At 39.8% G+C, this 18,768-nt stretch overlaps 1 non-coding gene across 1 annotated transcript; it reads right to left on the minus strand.

Moving 5' to 3' along the window:
- Nucleotides 1-784: 784 nt before the first annotated feature.
- LOC114045987 lies at nt 785-886 on the minus strand. Its single transcript, XR_003569450.1, has one exon. It is a non-coding gene; the product is annotated as a U6 spliceosomal RNA (small nuclear RNA).
- Between the last annotated feature and the right edge of the window lie 17,882 nt (nt 887-18,768).

Consider the following 18,768-nt stretch of genomic DNA (forward strand, 5'->3'; position numbering starts at 1 on the left):
TTCCACTGACTCTCTTCATGCTGTACTTATTGCACATCATTAGAGGTCAATTGAATGAATACTAAAAAAAAACCAAAACCCAAAAAACAAAAAAAATCTTAAACAGAAATCTAGGTAAGTTGATATAAAAGTATAATCTTCCCAGTCTGTGATACTTCTAATCAATCCCCTTGTATGTAGGGCAACCCCCCAGAAGTTCAGTTCTCACTCTCAGCTAGGAATGGATAAGGGCATTTACCCAGAGATAGTCACTTAACTTCACTTATCTCCTTCCCTCCTACTCCTGGCATTCACCCCAAAGTGGACTGACTTTTTAGTGATACTGTAGTAAAGTTAGAGCACTCTGCAGAGTGCCCTCTCTCTCCTCCTTCCTTCCCTCCTTCCTTCCTTCCTTCTTTCCTTCCTTTTCTTTTTCTTCATTTTTTCTTTCTCTTTCCCTCTCTAAATTTTCTTTTTATTTAATTATGAATTTGACAAACATAAAAACCTTGAACATTCCTTAAACAAGAAGACAAAAAAAAGAATGGCATATAAACTATGAATTTCTATTCCATATAGATGCTTTCTTCTTTTAAAAGTACCTGTAAATTTTAACATGCTAATGCCAATACTGCTCTGATTATCTCTGTCCTTTTCTGGTTTTCCTTTTGCTTTCTGTATATTTTTAAAATGTTTCATTAATTTCCTTTTTTATTTTTTTCTGAATATCTATCACTACTATCTCCCCTACTTCTTTCCCCAATAACTCACCCTATCCTTACCTCCTCCCAAATAAAATCTTTTAAAAAATATATAGTACTCCACAAATTTATGTGTCATCATTGTGTAGGTACTGTGTTAATCTCTGTATTGTTCCCATTTTAGTATATGTATTGTTGGAATGAACTGTTAGTCTCTCTTGAAGGTAGCCAGAGCTGTGCAGACAGAAGGGTATATGGGGTTTGCCATGCTCCCAGTTGACTCCCAATTCTTTCCCTCCTGAATATGTTTAGCTCCCTGTTAGCTGAATACATTTAATTGTATCTCCATCTCTTTAATAATGGGCAAGTCTGATGGGGTTTCCCTTCAACATTAAGATCTAGGTTTCAGGGCTTAAACTTCTGCCTTTCTTCCAGGGCCCTCTCTAGAGGCCATTCCCAGGCCAGATGCACCTCAAATTGCTAGTTCCTGCATTCGGTACTGTCTCCTCTGGTTGTAGCTTTTCCTCTTCTTGCTAATCTCTCAGACCAATACCACCAATCTCAGGACTCAATACCACCATCTACCACAAGGTTGGACACTGAAGGAGGGCCCTCAAGAATCTAATCACCTCCCTCTCTCAGTGGACTTTTTTTCCAGTTACTAATAATCTGCCTAAACTCATTCCTGGTTAGCAGTCTCCCACCCTGTCATGCTCTCTCCTTTCCAGTGAATCCGAATCCCTGCCTGTCATCATATAAATAGTCTCTGTTCCCAACTGCCCACTCCCTTAGCTTCATCTTCCTCAACCTACCCCTAATATCTGACTCTAATTCTACCCAGTCTTTCAACTGTGCTCTTCAGAAAGCCTGCTCCATAGTTAAGAAACTTGCTTGTATTTTAGACCCTCTTCTTTTTTGCTCCTCTTTCTTCTTGCATTCACTGAGACTTGCTTCTCTCTTGATGACATTGATCCTTGTCCAACATTTCTAGCACTGCTTACACTTTCACTCATTCCCTCTGACTCACTGGTCAAGTTGGGGGAGTTGGAATACTCCTTGTTCTCCATTGTCACTTCCAAACTCTTTCTCTACTATCATTGCTTAATAACTTCTCTACCTTTGAGGTTCATTTAATCCATATTTATCACCCAATCAAGATTCTGGTAGCTATTAACTCCCAAACTCCAGGATATACTCTTTCCTTCCTCACTGATTTCATTGTCAGGCTAATAGTCTCTCCTTTTTCTCATGCTAGGTGAATTCAACATACATATTGACACTCCCTCACACACTCTAACTTCCCATTTCCTCAGTCAACTCATTTCCCATGACGTACTACTCTGAGGAAGGGCATTAGAATTAACAGGGATTGGGAAAGGTTTCTTATAAAAGATGGAATTTTAGTTGGGACTTAAAGGAATCCAGGGAAGCCAGGAGGCAGAGATGAAGAAGGAGAGCATTCCAGGCATGGGGAAGAACCAGAGAAAATGGCTAGAGTTGAGAGATGGAGTGTCTTGGTCTTGTGATAGCCAGGAGGCCAGTGTTATTGGATAGAAGAGGATGTAGTAAGGAATAAGGTGTGAGATTAGAAAGGTAGAAGGGAGTTACATTATGAAAGGCTTTCAACAGAGTGTTTTGGTTTTGATTCTGGAAGTGATAGGGAGCCATTGGTTTACCAAATAGTGGCTGAATAGAGGACAAATTGGGGCGGAGGAGAGACTTGAGGCAGGATGACTCACCATCAGGCTACTGCAATAGTCTACATTAGAGGTGGTGAGGGCCTGTGCTTGAGTGGTAGCAGTGTCAGAGTAGAGGAGGGGACATATTTGAGAGATGTTTCAAAGGTAAAATCAAAAGATTTTGGCAACAGCTTCAATATGGGAAGTGAGAGATAATGAGCAGTGAAGGATGACTTCTTGGTTTTGAGCCTGAGGGACTAGGAAGTCAAATGATCTGCCCAGGGTCAAACAGCTAGTAATTGTCTGAGATAGGATTTGTACTTAGTTCTTTCCGACCCCTATGTCCCATGCTCTATTTACTGTACCATCTAGCTGACTAACATAAGTAACACAGTCATTCATACAGCAATAAGCAGTATGCTATCACTGAGAGAACGCTGGATTTAGAAATGGGAAGACCTGGGCTCAAATCCCACTTTAGAGACTGCCTTATTTGACCTCATTGCTCAGGTTAGAACAAAAACCTAGGTTTAAGGATTTACAGAATATTTGTAATCAGGAAGCTAGTATAAGCATGAGCTTTATTAGTATGTGGCATAGCAAGCTGGCAAAACAAAAATATACATACACATACTATATGGCAATAGAGACAGACATTCAGCCACACATACACAAGGTCAGGATTACTCACATGGAGCAGGGAAACATGTGCCATGACAAAGACATAAGAAAGGGTACACACTCAGAGTGGGGTCTGAGTAGGGAATTTTTAAGCCTTAACAATGGGCTTGGTTAAGAACAGGCAATCAATGTTAGATATGGGAAGGGGCATTTCTAATCAGATCCAGATGTCATGGGCAAATTCCCTGGGTCACTTATTGATAATAGATTTGGGGGAGGAGGGAGTTTCATGATCAGGAACAGAAATTCAATGAGATTACATTGGTAATAGGGTCCCAAAAATGATGTTAGCAGGTAGCTGCTTCAATCTGCTTGGTGCCTTTTCCAATCAGGAACATCATGGACATGGATCATGGACATGTTTGACACAGGGTCAGAATGAGTCACAACTATGGAAAGCCACTGGCTGGCTGTCATTGCTTATATGTTTATTTAGGACCACTTATCCCAAGTGACTCCATGTTGGAGTCCTATCATTTATAACTACAACATCAAACAATGTATTTAAAAAATCATAATTATCATAGACTTGCTGGCTGTATAACTCTGGGATCTTAACCTGTTTGCCTCAGTTTCCTCACCTGTAAAATGAATTGGATAAGGAAATGGTGAACCATTCCAGTTTCTTTGCCAAGAAAACCCCAAATGGGGTCACAAAGAGTTGGACACAACTGAAACAACTGAACAACAACAGTTTGATGTAATAAAGGGGAAAGAGGCAAAGATAGCCCTGAAACTTTTTTTGAACATGGTTGGAACTTTGATAGAAACATGATAATCAGAAGGTAGAGTTAGTTTAAAAACTCTTCTAAAAGACATGATTTATTTAAAACATGTTTCCATCATAGCCCAGCATAGTGGACAAAAAACTGGCCTTGGAGCCAGGAAGACTTGAGTAAATTCCCACATCTGACACATATCAGCTGTGTAACCCTGGCCAAATCATCTAACTTCTCAGAGCTTTAGGTAACTCTTCAAGATTCTAAGCTGCAGGGAAGCCGTATTGGTAAAGGGTGTTTCCTCATTACCACCTCCCTGTATCAGTGAAATACCAGGTACTTATCCCTCTTCCAGTGTTTCCATTGATGGTATTGAGTCAGACCAATGCTTAAAGCCTTCTATCATCTTTGATTTCTACCCTTCCATACTATCCTGAATAAATAGGTAATTATTATATATCAACTTATATATAGTTGATAGTTATTGTATATCAACTTATATATTGGATCAATAGTTTGCATTATCCCTGTGACAGGCAGGGTGGTATAGTGGATAGAGACCTCCATTCAAATCCAACATCTTAGAACATAATGTTTGTGTGTCCCTGGGTCAATCACTAGGCTTTCCAGCTCTCTATGAAACTCTCCAAGACTCTTTAAGAGGTACATCAAGTGTTTATCTGCATAAGTAGGGGAAATTTCCTATCCAGAAAGGCCCTGCAACAATGAAATATGTATCTACTCAACTCTAGGCCAGGCCTCATGCTCCATCAACCCATCCCCTTCAGTCATCTTCTTACCAGCTGAAGAACCAGGGAACTACCATCAGGCTAATTTTCCGTTCAGTCATTTTCAGTCACATTCAATTCTTTGTGACCCCGTTTGGGGTTTTCTTCTCAAAGATACTGGAGTGGTTTGCCATTTTCCTTCTCTAGCTCATTTTACAGATGAGGAAACTGAGGCCAACAGGGTTAAGGATCTTCTTGACCAGTCACACAGCTAGTAAGTGGCTGAGGTCAGATTTGAACTCAGTCTTCATGACTCCAGGTCTAGTGCTCTATCCACTATGTCACCTAGCTGCTCTACTAGATTAATATCAGAATTTTAAAGTAATCACCTGCTGATGTTGAGATTTTTGTGGTGAAGCTTAGCCTGAAGATGGTGGTTAAGGTGGTTAAAAGTGACAGGAAAGACTGGACTACAAGGAAAGACAGATTTTATTCCCATGTAGACTGGGTAAAGGAAATGTGGGAGAATTTCTCTTTCAAAATGCAAATAACCTGAGGAAGGCCCAACTATATTCATATATTAGTATGAATTATTTTAATATAAAAATCAAGTCAACATCTAGCTAAAGTAAAAATCACTTGGAAAATGGAAGTTCTTTGGCGGGGCAGGGATAATGGAAGGGATAATTTGCAGGAGAAGGCAGACCTGAATGGAATGAGGGAACTTAGAGGGCAAGCTTGAGATTTTCCAGAGGGCAGTAGTTGGTATCTAGGGCCACTGTCAGAGGCATAAGGTGGAAAGGGGGATTCAGAAAAGGAGAGAGTCAATTAAAACAAACTGCCTAATTCAATTTAAACTCAACTGGCATGCCACTAAATTAATGGGTTCTTGATATTTGGATGAAGGTCAAAGAACTAATTTGGAAGGATAAAAACTTCAGTTTTCCTATATTTGCTCCAGCCTCTCCAGAGCAGGTCAATCTGCTTCAGTCTCTCCAGCTGACCAGAATGTTTTCCTAACCCTTCCTCACTGAAGAGAAAAATGGAGAGATATGTGCATGTTCTTCCATCCCTCATCTCCAACTCTTTCCTTTCCTTTCTTTCCTTTCCCTCATTATTAATAGTATGGTACCATATTCATGGAATTTCCCTATCCACGGGGGCATTAAATATGTACCTCCCAAGAAAAGGAAGTTAATGGAGAATGCAGTAATTTGGCACTTTGAAATGTAGTCAGCGATAAAAATGATGATGATGATGATGATGATAATAATAATAATAAATAGGATTTATATAGCATCTTAAAGTTCTCAGAATGCTTTACCAATACCTCATTTTATTCTCACAACAACCCTGGGAGGTTGGTGCTATTATTATATTCATTTTACAGATAAGGAAACTGAGGCAGCCAGGTTAAATGCCCAGAATCACACAGCTAGTAAGTCTGAGGCCAGATTTGAAATCAAGTCTTCCTCGCTCCAGGTCCCAGTACCCTGCATACTTTGCCACTAGGTACTTAGGTACATATATATAGTATATGCAAAAAAATCCTGCCTTCTGTTGACAGGCAAGTATCCATGTCAGTATACGACAGAAAGAAATCATTCATTTACATAGACAATTTACATGGGGGTAATTGAGGTTTCACCACATTGAAATTAGCGATTTCCCTTCTCATACTAAAGAATTTTACCTTTTAGTAGCTAAAACATAGTATTTTCTATGACTGCTCCATGATTCAGGAATTATTTTTCTATTCTGTTCTAGGAGAGTATGATTTTCTAAAGTTTGGGTATATGAATCAAGATCTGTCTTTTTAAATCTGGCAAACTTGGAAAGCTTAGAAAATGATTATTACTTGAGAGAGATTTGTAGGAATTAAGTTTTGAAAAGCTCTAGCAAGTCAAGCACTCATAAGAGAACTCAACAAATAAGTGGAAAAAAGAACAAACACAATTGTATGGGTTCCATTAGTAGATGAAAGGTCACTCATATGGTCACTGACATTTGTGCATATACATTCCATCTATTGTCATAATAGAAAAGTACAAAATTCTAGGATTTAAAAAATTATTTCAGAGCTAGAACAACTAAATGGGTATTTGTAAAATGAAATTTTATTGGAAACTCTCATATGCAGAATCATTAATACTCTCCTCTTCCCCATTACTGACAGTTAATCTGTACCTTCCATTTAAAAAAAAAAGTGTGTAGATCACTAGGCACATCTCTTTTGAGTGCTAATGGACCTCATCAGGGAGGCCCTGTAGTATTCTGAGAGTTGATACAATCAAAGTATCTATAAACAGGAGCATCTGGAGAACCTATTCATCTATACAGAATCCTTCCACTAGGACACTGAACAAATCATCTCTCAAGTACTTCTCAAAGCTAGCATTTATAGAGTGCTTAAGGTTTGCAAAGTGTTATCTCATGTGGTCCTCACAACAATCCTGTGAGATAGGTGGAAATATTATATTCGTTTTACACATGAAGAAACTGAGGCTAAGAAAGCTTTTAGTGATTTGTCTAGGTTTCACAGGGATGACTTGTAAGTGTCTGAGGCAGGATTTTAACTTAGGTCTTTCTGACTCCAACACTTGGGAGTATCCATTATGCCACCTTGCTGTTCCCAAGATGTGATCCATGTTCACTCAAAAGAGATCACCTTAATATTCCATACAGGAAAAACCAATTGGATGAAGAATCTCTATTGTCCAAACTATGTCATGGAAAGACAGCAAATATTTATTAAGCCTAATTTTGTTTTCGTACCTTAGTTGTCAAAACTATTTGGTTAGAATGCTGACAAGGGCTACACTGGTCCTAATGGAATGTTAAGACCTAAAGAAAGGGGTTTCCAGAATGCTGGATAGGTCTTTTATGGAGCATTTATGTGAAGTAACAGATGAGATTTGCACAGGAAGGAAGGTATGCATATGTTGCAATCTGTCCCACTAGAGAAACAATTCTCAAACTTTTTGGTCCTGGGATCTCTTTATACTAAAAAATTAAAGAGGAACCAAAGGAACTCTTGTTTATATGGGTTATATCTATAGTACTTTAAGGTTTGCAAAGCTTTTGCTATTTATTTCTGCAGCATATTGTTAATGAAAAATAACAGTATTTCCTAAAACAAAAAAAAATAGTGAGAAGAGTGGAACTGTCTTAAGTTCTTTTAGCAAATCTCTTTAATGTCTGGCTTAATAGAAGACAGATGCTCATATCTGCTTTGCATTCTATCTGTTGCAATATGTGGTTTTGGTTGGAGTATATAAAGAAAATCCAGCCTTCCACATATATGTAGTTGGAAAAAAGGGTATTTTAATAGGCAAATAACATATTATTATTATTATTATATTTACTTATTATTATATTGTTTACCCCCTAAGGGAACTTGAAGTGCCTCCCAGGAACTCCCAGGGATACTTGGACCACAGTTTGAGAAGTATTGCTCTAAAGAATCCCACAACATCCCACAAGAAATCATAGCTGCATTGAAACATAAATTATACTTTGTGGTTGTAAGTGCTTCCTATTTCCAAACCATCACTCCCATAAGAGCCCTTCTTCCCTCTGACATTGCCACCATTCTGGTGCTGGCCTTCATGACCTCACTCATTAGCCTGTTGGTTGGTTTCTCTGCCATAGGTGTCTCCCCACTCCAGCTCATCCTTCATGCACCTGTCAGAGTGATCTTCCTAAAATGTAGGTCTCACCCTGTCACCTTTCTACTCAATATACTCTAGTGGCTCTCTCGCACCTCCTAGCACTGTCAAATAGAAATACTTTTATTTGATTTTCAAAGCTTTTTATAACCTGAGCACTTCCACCTCCCCTCCCCACAATCTTTTCAGGTTTCTTATACCCTACACTTCCACACATACACTGCAGTCCAGTGACTCTTGCCTCCTTGATATACCTCAAGCAAGATAATTTATTTCCTCACTCTGGGCATTTCATTCTCTCTTCCATACCTTGAGTGCTTTCCCTCCTCATGTCTGCCTCCTGGCTTCCTTTCTTTCTTCAAGTCCCAGTCAAAATCCCACCTTCTGCAGGAAGCCTTTCCCAATCATCCTCAATTCTTGTGACTTTACCCTGTTGATTATCTAGGATTTATCCAATATATAGCTTGTTTGCTCATGGTTGATTGTATGTTGTCTCTCCCATTAGACTGTTAGCTCCTTGAGAGCAGGGACTATCGTTTGCCTTTATATCCCTAGTTCTTAGCATACTCTGGTACCTAATAGGCATTTAATAAATCTTTATTGACTATCACCAACTGAATCTCACTTTATGCTAATAACCTTCAACTATGGATAAAATATGGGCAGCTAGGTGGCACAGTGGATAGAGTGCTGGGCCTGGAGTCAGGCAGATTCATCTTCCTGAGTTCAAATCTGGCCTCAGACACTTAACAGCTGTGTAACCTTCAGCAAGTTATTTAACCATGTTTGCTTCAGTTTCCTCATCTGTAAAATGAGCTGGAAAAGGAAATGACAATCCACTCCAGTATCTCTGGCAAGGAAACCCTAAATGAGGTTGCGAAGAGTTGGACATACCTGAAATGACTGAACAACAACAAATGGATAAAACATTAGTATCCTCATTTTGTAAGTTGGAAAACTAAGGCATACATAACTGGTCAAGGTCACACTGCCATTGGTAAAAATGAAACTAGAGTCCCCTTCAAAGAAGGAAGCTTGTCTCTGGGATCAATAGTAAGCAATCAAATCAATGCAACCAAACCTTGCACTACAAAGATGTCTCCATTAACATTCTAGAAATCACCCCCTTCTTGTCTATTGCTCATACTAGTTGCTACATTTGGTTGGACAATACAGGTGCAGAGGACAAAAATTCTCAGTCCAAATTACTACTGCTGGCTCCTCGCTCATTCATTCAACTTAGTTAGAACTAGAATAATAACAATTTCCATTTTTGTAGTGCTTTAAGATTTAAAAAAAAAGTGCTTTCCTCACAATCATCCTGGGAGGTTGATAGCACAGATAATATTATACCAATTTTATGGATGAAGAAACTGAGGCCCAGGGAAGGTAGGTGATTTGTCCAGGGTCACATGGTTAAGAAGTTTCAGAATCACTATTTCAATCTTGGTCTCAACTTAAAGTTTAGTGCTATTTTCCATTATATCATAGATAAGATGTGGATAGGTAGAAGAGACGGTCTGGAAAATTTCCTCAAAGAAATTGGAGAAGCTAGGGATAGCCTAAAAGGGACTATATGAGCCACGTTGTGAAGGGAGGAATGATTAATGTGTATTAGGAGGATAATTGTAAGCCTGTCTAGCTGAGTCAGAAGATTCACAACTTACACAGTGAGAGACAAAGTTGCAAATGTAGGTGGGGATTTAAATGTGGAAACCTTTAATGTTGGACTAACGAGTTAGATGTTTTGTTTAGTTAGGCAGTCTTTTAATTGCAGAGTACAAAAGGTCAAAAACCATTTTATTTTTTTCTGCAATGACAAATTAGTTGCAGAACTTGTAAATACATAAGCAATTTTTGAAAATGTTTAATTCTTTTAATTCCTTGAAAGGAAAAAAAAATAGCTTGATCTTTTTAGTATTTTAAAATCTGAATTAAAGGCAAAAAACTATACTTGCTTTAGGAAAACCTTTAAAAATAATTCTAATATAATGAATGGCTTTTTATGAAGATTAAGTCTCTACAATAGCTCAATTTAAAACATTTCTAAGAACTTTGGTGGTAAGGGGAAATAAAAATTTACCAAATATGTATGTATGTTAACTTTACTATTAGTAATTAGTTGTTTGAAGAAAAGATACTTACTTTGACTTATAATTCCCTTCTCTAGACACCACTTTCCTCTGCGTGATTTCTTCACTATTAGAATAGAACCCCTTTTAAGGTAGGGACTATTGCATCTTTTGTCTTTGTATTCCTCAGTGACTAGATCCCTGACACATAGTAAGCAATTATATGTGCCTTTTTATTCACTCATTCACCCACTCACTTACTCATTGTAAAAGGTACAAAAGTGAGAAAACTTGAATCATAGAAAATAGTTATTTCACTTCTTTCACAAAAACTTCAACATTAATTTTTAAAAATTAGCAAATACATACTAAAATAGACCAAGTGACAGCTATACTCTATAGTGCCTCAGTGGGGGAACGAGATTGTTCAGTATGGTTGATTAGTCAAGGAGGAATTATTGAAGGTTTCTGAACAGGAGGATGACATGAAGAAAAGAGTGTCCCTGATTTTAATCTGGCAAGAGTTTACAGAAAATGTTTTGGGGGATGATCAGATTAGAGAAAGACAACCCAGCCCCTAAGGGTATCCCTAGATCCCTGGGGGTAGAATATAGCTGGCCTTGCAGCAGAAGCCTGAGGCCATAGTACTTGTAACACCTTTAACAAAGAAATATAATTAAATAGAAACAATCATCAGTGTATCCATGACTGATGATGTTAGGCAACTATATGTTTTAGCAGTCTCTAATCTCTGCTTAGAGGATGAAAGGATGTTTCCTTACTTATTTTCCAGCACCATTACTGTCTTCTTCATCATTCAGAGTTTGGCTTACTTTAAGTCATCTTTTTATTTGCAATGTTGTATTCGTTATGGGTGTAATTCTTCTAGTGTTGCTGATTTCATTCTGTGTTAGCACATACGAATCTTTCCTTGCTCCCCTTAAACCATAAATTCTATTTGATGGAGAAATTAGTTTTAATGAAGTGACCAGATTGACATTAATATTGAGTTGGAAAAAATATTCTAAACTATTTTGGGCTTTACAACGACTTCCTCTTTGTGGAGGCATACAGTAATAGCCTGGTAAAAGGTCTTTTCTATTTGAAGAAAGAATTCAGACCTGCTCTCTTGGTTTTTTTTCCCATCTAGTTTTAGTAATCCTAATAACACTACCTTTTGTTTATATCACTGTCCCAGAATGAATAAAGAATCAACTTTAAGTTATTTTCTAATTGTGGTGATGGATTTGTACCAATATGTCTAGTTTTCTCAGTTAAAGACTCCCTTGTGACCAAAGGCTATTAGGAACCAGCAATATAGTCTATGGACCTGAAATAAAGAGCAGCTTAGGGACCAACCCTAACTAAACTCACAACAGATATTATTAGAATAGTACCTGGAGCAAGTGGGGTCCTCAGTAGAGTCACCCCAGGTTCAAGGGAATCTAATGGGTCCCCTTTCATTCAAAATCCAGAACTAATGAGCCCCCATCAATGTCTTTTGATATTTTTGTATAGTCAGTCAGAGGACACAATTAGTTTAAAACAAAGGCATTTAATGAAATAGCATAGTTTCAAAAGCTGCAATAAAACATTGCATCCATAATGTCAAATGGAATAATATTTGTAAAGCACTCAGCACTAAGTCTGGCACATAGTAGGTGCTTAATAAATGCTTGTTTCTTTACCCCCATAAATCTGTGGTATAATCTGCTATAAATCCATACAGTGGGAAGAGCAGACATGCACACAAAGGGACTATGTTTGAGTGTCATTCACATAAAGAAAAAGTGTTACCAGAGCATGTTTAAGAGGCCAACTCATATTTTTTGATGCTGCAGGACCACTGATGTATTTTGATTACTATGCTTTTGCTATATCAGATTCCCACTCAGCATGTTGCCACAAAATATGTTGCTCTGCTGGTCCTGGGATTACTGCTCATGATTGCTCACTCAGGGTCAGGCATTCCTAAGATCCTATCTGGCTTGGTATAAAAATGAATTTGGGCAAGGTAAGAAGGCAAGGTCATTGCTGTCCACTTAGTTAGCCCTCATTCCTGCCTTTGTTCTGTCAACTGTAGAATACCAGTTGCTTTGGTACTTTATCCCAGATAACCAAAATATCTGCTTTTCCTGAAGTTCATAGGGTGAAAACCCCCTTATCCCTCAAGGTGGGAGATTTGGGAGTACCTAGTGTGAAAGTTCTTGTTTTTTTCACTTACCACAACAAAAGTCCTAATCAAGAAGTTTTTTCCGTCCTTAAGGAAGTATTAAGAGGACTATCAGTAAAAGAAATGAATGAATGCATTATTCAAGACCATATGCTACCATAATAAGATTTTGGTATGATTCAACAAACATTAGGCACCAACTGTGTACAAAAGGTGTGGTAAGTATGAGATGAGAATGAGGAAAAAGGGAACTGTGATGAGCTCACATTTAGGGGAAGAGTGTTATCCCAGGGAGAAGAAAATGGAGAAAGATGAGCAAAAGATGAGCTAAGACCTCAGTAATGTACAGTAAAATATGCCTCCTCACCATATGCTCATTCCATGAGAACTTCACTAAACCAACATGAAATGAGAAAGTCATGTGCTTGATATTGGAGTTTCTGGCAAGAATTCCCTTTACAAATTTTTTTAATTATTACCTCCAAAGGCTAAATTGTGATGTTCAGTATTAAGATGTATTCTAGACCAATCTATCCTACAAATATAAAGTGTTAGCTTATAAAACTCACCAAACTTTAAAATCTAGTTTATGGGACATCTCTCTGTTTCTCTTTTATTTCAGGCCTCCTTTTCAAGCTCCGTTGTGTTAATGGGTTATGTGTTTCTAGATTTTTTTTTAAATTTGGGTTTGTTTTCTCTTGCTTATGTGAATCCAGCCTTCATGACATAATGTTGCTATAGCAATGAATATGATACAAATAGATCGTTACAAGGTAGGGAGGAGAGGTTAAAACTTGAGCAAGCCAGTTTTTGCATTTAAAAACAAAACCGTAAAGGCACAAATGCTTTCAAAAGGAAACTTTGTTACAGATTACAAGCAAAAAGATTTGATTATGTTTTCCATTATTTCTTTTAAAATAGCAATCATATTCAACTCAACATAAGAGGTCACAAAAATGTTTCCCAAAATAGTCTTAAAAAAAAAAACAAGTGTACAGGTTGTACCAGGTTAAACATTGTTCTAATAATAATATATATAACACCTTATCTGGGCTCACTTTCCTTACACCCACTTACACTGGCAGGTGGGGTCCCCAGAGAACAGCTAAATACCACTCCCTTCAGAGTTCTAGGGAGTAACCCTGAGGTGTGGGAGATTTCTAGTTCTGTCACTCAAATCTTCATCCAGTCTGCTTTCCATCATTAATCAACCAATAGAACTCAACCAATAGAATTAGTATCTTTAAAGGGAATTCCAAATAATAGCTATAGGACAATCCCCCAAGCCAAAGTATAGTCTCTCCTTGAATATGAAAGGGAGAGTGGGCTTAAACCAAAAGTAGAACCAAAGTGAGGCTCATATATAGCCAAGGGGCACCTCCCAACTCCTGGCCCCGGAAGTTCTTCTCTCAATTCATGGAGTCCTCCTAAGGTTGCTTTACTGGACTTGGATCAGAGTCTTTCTAGAATCTAAAATCAGCATTTCTATCTGTCATGAGGTTCATGATTCCTGGCAGACTGGCTGTTTGCTGCATTTCCTCTGTTATCAGCTACCACTAATGTGGGGGGCTCTGCTACCAACTCCCATTGCCAGTGGAAACTCTGGTGGCCTTGAAGGCTCTCTCAACTGCTTGGGCACACACTTTTCAGAATACTCATTCATCTAAGACCAGGAAAGAAAACACAAAAGAAATAGAGGTGCTGTGTGCTTAGAGACATAAATGGAGGGTGAAGAGAGGCCAATTTCCCTATCTCCCTTACCCCCCAACAAGCTCAAAAAAATCTTTCTCATTCAAGAGCGACCAGAGGAAAAAAAAGGGGGGGGAAAGGAAGAAAACAAACACAGGAAGGAAACAGGCACTTATTAAGCACCTACTATGTTCCAAGCACTGTGCTAAGTGCTTCACAAGTATCTCATTTGACCCTTAACAACCTTGCTAAGTAGATGCTGTTACTACCCCCATTTTACAGTTGAGGAAACTGAGACAAATAGAGGTTAAGTGACTTGACCCGGATCATACAATTAGTAAGTATCTGAAACTGGATTTAAACTCAGGCCTTCCTGACCCAATGCCCAGTGCTCTACCCAGAGCTACTGGAGAAACTATTCTGGTTCAGCCTCTTTTGAGTCACTAGCACTTTCTTAAGCCACTGGCTAAAACCCAGCTCCCCCCGACTTTCTATGTGGTCACTTGGGTTAAGACTAGGAAGGGGATATTTATGAATGGGGCAGCTAGGTGGCACAATGAATGGAGTATCAGGCCTGGCGTCAGGAAGACCTAAGTTGAAATCAGGCCTCAGATACTGACTAACTAACTGTGATCCTGGGTAAACCCTATTTCTCTCAGTTTCCTCATCTGTAAAATGAGCTGGAGAAGGAAATGGCAAACCACTCCAGTATCTTTGCCAAGAAAATCCCAAGAGTACGACATGACTAAACAACAACAAATTTAAGCTTACTTTGGGGACTGGGTCTTCGTTGTGCAGTTCTTCCATTACATATAAATTATACAAAGTTCATTACTAAACAACGTCTTAAGTAAAAATAACCTTTTTTTGCCATGAAGCTACAGTTAGGAGATTAATTTGTAACAGTGTAATAATAACTCTGATGTAACTATCTCTTTAAAGTTTACAAAGCACTTTACTAACAACAATACTATGAGAGAGATATTGCAAATATTATTATCCCTATTTTATTTTATTTCTTAGGCAATTGGGGTTAAGAGACTTGCCCAGGGTCACACAGTTAGTAAGTGTCAAGTGTTTGGTCTGAGGCCAGATTTGAACTCAGGTCCTCCTGACTTCAGGGTCTGTGCTCTATCCACTGTGCCACCTAGCTTCCCCGATCATCCTTACTTTACAAGTGATGAAACTGATGCTTAGAAAAATTAAGTGATTAGCTTGTCGTTATACAGTTAAAGACTATCAGTAGGCTTTTGAACCTGGGTCTTTTTAGTTTAAGTTCAATGTACTTTCTGCAATAACACTCTTGTCTCCAATAGTCTACTGTTCTAGCCATTCACTTTTCTTTACTTATAGTTACATTTATTGAAAGGTAGTTGTTTTATTCATCACATATATAGAATCATAGATTCTCAGAGTTTAAGGGACCTCAGAGATCATTAAGATTCTCCTGGAATTTTAATTTTGGAAGAAGAGTTTACATATGCAATGAGATATTTTGGGAGGATGAAAAGGTAGCATTTGAAAGATATTTTACAATGCCTTAATATACCAAATATTTAAATTTGAAAAAATTGACTTTTACCACTAGTTCATAGAACTTTGAGCTAAAGACTCAAAGAGTCCTATCAAGAGATACAGATTCCTTCACTGACTTGCCATGTGATGACTTACAAAGCACTTAAACTTCACTTGCCTTGGTTTACTCGCCCTGTTTTCAAAGTAAAATTGTTATCTATTCACTAACAGGATTCTGTAAGGAAGAAGGTTGAAGAGAAGGAGGACATGCAGTTTGTTGTGAATACTTAAGTTATTAAATAGTTCTGTAATAACAGGATTATTGAGGCTCTAGCTTCTTATCTTCCCAGAGGTTGCAGTATTTTTTTCAACCTACAGATATGGTCATATTCAGTATATAGGCAGTCATCAGTATGCATGGTGCAAGTACTAAATAATGAATAAAAGAAGGCAGTGAAAATCTGATGTTTTCTAACATTTTGTTGCATAAGTTTTTGGTATGTGTATTTTTTTAAAGCATCTGTTTTGTGGGTGTCTGGAAGGCCTTAGAGGCTTGTCCTACCCCCCTATTTTTTTCTTTTTAATTGATTCAGGACAAAATAGGAACAGAATATTTCCACCCTGTAGAGTTTTTTTGTGCCCTTAAAAGAAAAACAATCCTCAATTTCTGCATGGCCACAACTTTAACAGACTTGCAAAATGAATTACTGTTCAGGGATCATCCCATTCCTAGTCCTGAGATGTTTGTGTTCTTTGGACTAATAGGGACCAATTACTGTCTACATCTTGAACCTATTAAGAATAGAGAATCCTGATATTTTTGCTCTCAATCAAGTAAAGGAACAAAAATAGTATGCTTCCTAAGTCTAGAGGAGAGCCTTTGATTCTAAAACCATTAATTTCTATTACTGAAGAAGCCTTTAAAGACAATGAAAGCAATCTTCTTCTAATAGTAATATTAATAACATTAAATATCTTATTTTTAGCTTCCCTGGGTGGCTAAACTAAAAGCATTCAGTTCACTCTCTGCACATGCCAAGACTGGATAAAGTAGAAATGAATTGTGGGTTAATTGTTGCTAATTAGTGATTTCCCCCCATGACTATATTTCCACTCACAATAAGTGTGTTAGTTATAACCATTTAATAGCAAAGCTTCAGTGGCATAAACATAACCCTTTAATTAGTTGGGTTTTTTTTTGGGGGGGGGGTGTAATTTAAAGCTGTGCACATTCTGAAATACACTTCTGTTGATGAGGGTGGCAGTCAAAACGGTCACTTCCAGAGGAAGAAATTTAGGGGGTTGGAAACCTGCGATATATGTACATACTCACAGACACACATACACACAGTACAAATATGTTTCTTATCACCTGGGGCAGGTGACAGTATCTTGTAAAGGTGGGATTGAGGCATCGTGGGTCGAGATGTTAAGAGTGAAATGAAATTTGCAGAACTCTTGAGGGGCTCATCCTAAGCCCATTTACTCAATTTACCATAGTTTTATGGTAGCCAGCTACGAAGTTTTAGGGAGAGGTGGTGCTTTCCAGGTACAGCACATTGGCAGATTCCTGAAGATTTTGGGGGTCTGGGGGTGGAGGCAGCACAGGGATATACATCTGGTAATAGATCGGCACCCTGATTTTTGTGCATTCCAGGCAGGATACAGCGAGTAAACAAAAAGTCATAATAGCTGGGGGCAAGAGGGAAGGTTCGTCATAATGTGATGAAACAAGAGGCATATTTAGAAACAGCCTCGACTAGAAGTCATACGAATACCTGGCTACAGGAACCACTTCCTTCCAGAAACTACTTCCTACAATGCTGACTTGCTAGGGCTCCACTCTTGCTCCCCTTTCCTCCTCTGATAGGTACTCTTGCTTCGTCACTTTCCCCAATCTGCCGGTCTTTTTTGCTCACCTTTCCCCAGTGCCCGGAGGGCTTAAGAGAGGAGAAAGGGGCGGAGGCTCGCTCCGGGAAAGCCGTAGTGTGACAGGCTCTGCCTACCTCCCCCCAAGTCCACCCCCGGCCACGCCTCCGCGACTCCCCGCGTGTCCTCGTGGCAGTTGGGGCCGGTGGCTGGAGCACCACACACCTCCTGCCTAGGGGGGCGTGGGATGGGGGAAGGGGAGGGAAACGGAGAGGGGCGCAGCCACCTACTAGTGGCTACCGCACACTTCAAAAAGCGTCCCCGGGCTGCGCTCTACTCCCGCACCCCGGGAACTTCAGAGTGCCGCGCGCCCGCCTTCTCTCCTTTCCTCCTGCTTTCCCCAGTCCTTCCCCACTTGCCTGGCCTGCAGCCGGCCCCCTGCGATGGCCATGACCCGGGCGCTCCACTTCGCGCTCCAGCAGGCTCTGTTGCTCTTCGCCATCGCCGCCTCTCTCTCGGCAGGTACGGCCGCCTCTCCACCGCCAGCACTGGCGCAGGACCATAGGGGTGTCCAAACACTTGCACAGCTGAGCTCTCCGCGCTCTTGGGCGCAGCGCAGATCTGGTCTTTCTCTACCTTGGGTCGCGCGGCCAGAGCTTTGGGGAGGGGGTGCCCGGAGCAGTGGCCATAGGGAGGCGCAGAGGGGAGCGCGGCAGCCAGGATGATTTTTGGGGGCGGCATTTTAAGGTGCAGCGTGGGCACTTGCTGACTGACAGCCCTGGGGAGAAACAGGTGTATCCAGGAAGGGAGGTTCGAAAGTGCGTATATTCTCTGGAGCTGCAATCCAGGAAGAATTGGGGGGGGGGGGGGGGGGGGGGGATTTTGGGGGGGTTGGTGGAACCCAAGGGGGGGCATGAGGGGGGGGGTCGGGGGAAGTTTAGTGGGTGACAGTTGTGTGGGTATAAGGAGTAGGTTGTAGAAAGCCGAAGGGGTGTGTGTGTGTGAGTGTGTGTATGTGTGTGGACTTGTATGGGGCCGTGGGCTGCTCAGTGCTTGCTAAGGGAGCAGTCTGGAGGATTGGTGCTATGAAGACAAGGCAGCGGGGTCCACTAGAGAGGTCCTTGCCTTTTCAGTGTCAGGGTTGGTTGGACCATGGGTATAATGGGAGGTGATTAAGCGGAATGGGGTAACCGAAAGATGGGTGCGTGCCTCAGGGTAAAGTGGGAGCTGACTGTAGGGTGAGCTAAGTCCTGAAGCAACCTACACTATTTTTGAGATACTATCTTTATTAAGGG

The sequence above is a fragment of the Vombatus ursinus genome, unplaced genomic scaffold, assembly GCF_900497805.2.
Source record: "Vombatus ursinus unplaced genomic scaffold, bare-nosed wombat genome assembly UNPS02014779.1, whole genome shotgun sequence".
NCBI lineage: Eukaryota > Metazoa > Chordata > Mammalia > Diprotodontia > Vombatidae > Vombatus > Vombatus ursinus.